Source organism: Megalopta genalis, chromosome 3 (assembly GCF_051020955.1).
Source record: "Megalopta genalis isolate 19385.01 chromosome 3, iyMegGena1_principal, whole genome shotgun sequence".
Lineage (NCBI taxonomy): Eukaryota > Metazoa > Arthropoda > Insecta > Hymenoptera > Halictidae > Megalopta > Megalopta genalis.
In genome coordinates this window covers 10035985-10041739 of record NC_135015.1, presented here as the reverse complement: position 1 = coordinate 10041739, position 5755 = coordinate 10035985, and the positions used below count along the sequence as shown (strand labels likewise).

The following is a 5755-nucleotide window of genomic DNA, read 5'->3' as shown; positions in this document are numbered from 1 at the left end:
TGAGTAATTCGGATTCATCCTCTAACAATATGTAATATATTTGCTGTATTCGAATATTCAAAACACATGATGCGAGATGTCACTTCTGAAGCGTAAATTCGGAACTGTATATTTACATGTATAAATTCATAGTAAATACTCGAACATTCCTAAAAAATCCTTAAAATTCTATCACTGTTAAATTATATCACTGTTAAATATCTATAGAACACTTTAAAAACGGAATCTCTGTAAAATATTTCAACAATTGAATATCTGTGAAATATTTTAAGAACAGAATATCTGTAGAATATTCCAACAACTGTGAATATCTATATAGAAACGTCGGGTCAAATCAAGAGCACTACATCTTCGGTCATATCGCAGATCAAGTAACCCATCACAAGTGACATCCAAGTAGCATACGATAGAATATGAAGGAACCAAATAAGACACAGCAAACGGAAAGATAGATAAAGAACGAAAAATGTTGAAAGTAAAAAAAACGTAATATTGTAAAATAATACCCACGGTAGACTGTCGCGCTCCGCACCGGAACCTCCTCGTCTACATTTTCTCGTCCTGTTGTATCAGCAGCCTCATGGACCATGTAAAAGAAGCGGAGGTATGGTTCACTGGTTGGTGGGTCTTCGGGTGTTCTTCACGTCCGAACTAAACGAAGGCTGATTTACGAATGCACCGAGCGGTCGGGACCGGCCGCCTTATATACGCTAGCGCCGACGCAGCGTGGAAGGTTCTAGAAGCTCTGCCGGCAACCGGCGCCCGAACCTAAATGCGCATTACAACTAGATACATGATTTTTACGATTTTCGCATGATTTATTCGATCGACATCGATTCTATCGTGTTGCCCACTCCAAGAACTATCATTCGATATCTTTTCCGATCGAATTGTCAACGTTTTCGATGAAAATTTTAGGAAATACCGAGTATTGATCGGCCGAGCCCGGGACATGCATTCTGGCACGTTCTGTCGTTCGGAACCCCACCATAACCTAACCCACACGAGTGAGTATTTTCTCTTTCTCTTTTGCGAGTGATAAAACGGTTGCAACGCGTCTAGGCGTGTTGATATACAAACTGAGCCGGCAGTGTGAATTTTATTTGTTTTGATCGTTATACCGGGTAGAAAGGGCCGCTCCCAGAAATTCTGGCGTAGTTTCTAGAACCAAGGGCAATCGAGGTCGTCCTAACTTGGTTATTTCTAGAACATTGTATATTCTAGTATATTCTACGCTCGCTGCAATTCGAGACCATTGTTTTCATTGTAGTGGCTTAAGGAGAACCGGAATTTTCGGCTGATGCATTGCGCACTGTTAGATTGCTACATTTGAGTATTTACTGCGTATGCCATGGAACGTAAATTTATGTTATGCCGCCGTTAATGGATATTTATCTGTGACTATTTTTGTTTCCTTATGAGTTCATCGGAATATTCTCGTCATGCTAGGTTACCTACAGTGGCATGTCATTTTTAGTCAAACTTGGTTGTGCTAACATTTTTTTTTCACAAAAATATGCATTCACCTCTCTTAGACACAGGGACTAATAGAAATAAGATTCTATTTAATACCCGTTCTTAAGAACGATTCGACGAAGTATGAATTTATAACCGTATCTATAGTTTAAGAAGCTGTTAACATTGATTGCGTGTGGCTGAAAATAGGATGAGACTACACAAATGTATATAGTAAATACTGGCACCGCTAACACGATCGGGCGACCAAAACAACAGTGCGATAATATTGCGTAACACATCTGAATCATATTCACAGACTCTGTAACGGAATTTTTCCAGGTGTCACGTGTTACCGAAACTACGCTGTATGTAATTGTTCGGAACCGCTGCCTGTCCTAACCGAATTCTGACGTTGCGAAGTCATAGGAAAGGACGGGCAGTAAGTTGAAGGTCATTCGAAGGCGTATCCATGATACGAACACATGACGCAATAGCGTGGTCGTGTGTTTACAAACATAAAGAGTCACGACCTCAGCGAGATGTGGTTTAACGTTCCGCAATTAATCTAACTTGCTGAATAAAAGACGACCTTATTAAGCATACACGCGTTTGTTAACAGCGAAAATTGTTTCATAACTATTAGAGAAGTCAAACAGGCCAGTGTTAGATTTCAGATTGATTCGATTGTGTGCATTCTGCAACAAAATATTATTCAAATTTAAATAAATCCTATGATTTATGAACGCAAGAAGCTTGACACTTTTGGTGTTAACTACCGCTAAGCGGTGCACTCATTATTGTATTTCGACAATGTCTTATCAAACGTCTTCATTATCTATTGATTATGATCCACCACACACTTCGAATTAATTATATAAACCCTATTGAGTACGATAATTGAATCTGACAATCAAAGAATAGCTCTGGCATTTTATTTGATACGGATCACAATCTTCATGATAAAATTATGATCGCTTTAACGCCTACGTAAATACATATGTTTTCCCATAGAGAAAAAAATGAATGAATCAAATGAGTTTAATTTTACAAATCTCGTTTGCGAAACCGTTAGATATATGTATGTAGAGCATATACGTATGATATTTAGTCTTCAAAAAACGTGTTAAAAACGTTCTCTAATTCTTTTAGTCTTTCTATAGTTTTTCAACCGTTTAAAGCTATGGCTTTGTCCCCAAATGGCGACTTTAACGCGCCATTAAAAATTGTTATCACGTTTGAAAATAATTTTAATATTATCAAATTTATTTCTATCTAAAAATCTGTTCAAATTGTAACTGTCGCGTGAGTGAAAAAATTCAGTTTCATATGTAGAAAATACACTAGGTTATATAAAATGGAAATACTGTAGGTCAGAGAAAACTATTTTGGATTTCGAGTTAAAATGGGACCGACTGCAAACGGTTAAAAGTATTTTTCGATGGAAGGTATGGTTTATCGATTTCTCGACCATCGAGAGGAGGTACTGCGCTTTAGACCTTCAGTCCCGTCCTTTGAGAAGGTAATACATTATTGCGCAATACGTGCAACCAGCAGCTGGAGCGTTATTGAATTTTCTTTGCGCATTTACCAGTCGCTGTGCACGTACGCCTGGAAGACACGCAATTAATGCAATTTTATTCAAGGAAACCTGGGGTCCAGGGGAAGGGTGTACGGTGTCCCCTGAGAATGGTGTCTTTGTGTGTCACTCGAACGCATAATGCCTCGCGCGACAAAACAGGATTTTACCTTCCTGTCGAGGGTAAGGAGCAAGGTATCGGCTGCCCGGAGCCGGGATATAACAATAATGCCGTGCAGATGCTCTGATAAATTCGCCGGCACAAAAGAGGAAAAGCGTGGAACGGTTATCATGTCCAGATGGAGACTGTCGGTTCACGGTCCCTTGAATTCGTTTCCGTAGGTGCACGAACACGTGAAATCTCGAGAACGAGGTGTCGTTTTGGAATACGCGAAACGCAGATATGAACACGTTACATCGAATAACATAAATATAGAGACAGTGGTTTTGCAACCGCGAGGCTGTCGGATATATTTAGAATGTGGGATGCAGGCGTGATGGACATCTATGCGTGACCCGACCCGTCGCCGTCGTGACGTTCGTAGCGTTCATCCACCTCGCGACTCTTTAAATTGCGTTTCATCAGCTGATGTCATTCGTACCATCAATCGTTCGAGACAAGGGAATTGAAGACGGGGACAAAGCCACCTTGTGTTCTCTTCAAACTATTCCAACTTATCTGTACCTCGTTTCGTTTAGGAATGCATTGTTGCACAAGAAGAACATTTCTGAAACGTCTGGACTCTGTTAGCATTTTTACGTTAAAAATCATTAACACATGACTCGTTCCAAAGGGGATTTTGATAACCAGTGAATACAAAAATTACATTCGCACATTTATGCTCAATTTGAATATTTGCAAGATTTTGATAATGTTATTGAATATTGAACACTGCTAAAAAGCGATCGTGGGAACATTAATTCACGAATTCGTCGCGAATAACATTGCTAAAGAAGAACTGAAAATGTGCATTGGAAACGCTTCGGTCCGCAGAATTCCAGAATATTCCACAGATGGATGCAGCAAGTAATCAATAGTTGGAGCGGACGAGTTTTATACATAAGTAGGTATATACGTATATATATATATTCGAGTTTTCGTTGCCAAGAAGTGAGATTGATTCAGAGCAAAGGAATGAGAAGTGAATTATTAAATACAGAATATTTCTCTGCATACGTGTACTATTTTGCCGAGTTTTAGTTTTTTCTCTCCTATTTTGTAACCGTTGTTGCAAACATCGCATGTCTCGGTTCTGCACGTTGTAAACAAAGATGTTAAGTTGCATATTAGACTTATAAATAACAGCTTTGTGTTTATGCGAGGCAACGTGCTCCGGATCACATACCCTCGAATCGCTCGCACTAAATCGAAAGTCCTTAGCACGCGATCGTTCCTGACCTAGGTTCACTAAGAATCTTGTGAAATGTCAAAGTTATATTAAGCTCGATTAAATCTAGAAGCAATTATGTGTTTTCATGCTGCACCCAGCGAAAAATGATCGACCCTTTTCTAAAAGCTGATAATGGTGAGCTTATATTCATTGTTTAGAACGCTGTAGGTCAAGCAACACTACTTTATTCATTTTATCTTAAAAGCATTATCAACGTTTTTCTAGGAAATCTGAAATTTCATGCATGCAAAGTATTACTAATTTCGTTTCCTTCATTATTACGAGAAGATATGAATGTACAAACGATATATTGCATGCAAACACAAATAAATAGTACAATTATGACACCTTATGCCTTTAATATTAAAAGGCACCTTGGAAAATAAAGAAGCAGAGCATAAAAAACATTATCGAAACGATGAATGCATTTGCTTTTTCCTTCTACCTTTCGCGTCTCTATTATAAATTTAAATTGCTGCTAACAGGCGTAACACTTAATAACAGAGATTGACCAGGCGACGCAATTTTATGCGGGAATGAAATTTGAGCGCCTCACTCTACTTATTTTGCGACACGGTATATTAACCCGAGAAAGATAACCTACGTCGCAGAGGCGCCTGCGAAGACTGTTGATTTTTGTTAATTTTTCATAGAGGTCATTTAGAGGTGATTTAAGTTTAAAATTACTTAAAATATAAAAAAATATAATATAAATGCATTTTATTTTTACAATAATGCCAAACCTTTAAAATGACTAGATTAACTTAAATAAATATCCATTGTTATCTTTTACGTACGTTGTCATATGGTTATCTTTCTAGGGTTAAACGAAGTGTTATTTTATCCTGCAATTACATTCGGTGAACGTATACAACAAAAGTGCACTTACGATTCATTTTTTCTAATTGTTAATGATTTTGGATATCTCTACGATAATAATGATCGTGTCGAATTAAGTTTGAAGGAGAGCCATTGTTTCGTCGCTCTACAAACAAATTATATGAGGCTGTAATATAATTATTCCTTTAGTATGTTCAGTGCACATAATGAAAGTACATGGTATGCACGTAATGAAAATATACTTACGACACCTTTTTTCTAATTACTAATGACTTTACTCTTTTTTATGCCAATGATAGGGCTGACTGATGTAAGTTGAAAGGGGATAGATGATCGAATTTCGGATTTATATTAGAGTGTTATTCACATACTGTATGTAATCAATTTTCTGTTACAAAATGTTGCAACGAAAATAAACGCGCAAATGTGGTTGCAGCTTTACATTCTAGATGCATCCATGGACCGCCTTAGTATCGATTCTGTCCCTGAC

The 5755-nt window shown here is 37.8% G+C and overlaps 1 long non-coding RNA gene across 4 annotated transcripts in view; it reads right to left on the bottom strand.

The window, feature by feature from the left end:
- The window catches only part of LOC143259110 (uncharacterized), a 50588-nt gene extending 49895 nt beyond the window's left edge, over positions 1-693 (bottom strand). For all 4 annotated transcript variants that reach the window (XR_013032916.1, XR_013032915.1, XR_013032917.1 and 1 more), the window contains exon 1: positions 511-693. This is a non-coding gene — a long non-coding RNA (uncharacterized LOC143259110). The remainder of the gene's footprint in view (positions 1-510) is intronic.
- Between the last annotated feature and the right edge of the window lie 5062 nt (positions 694-5755).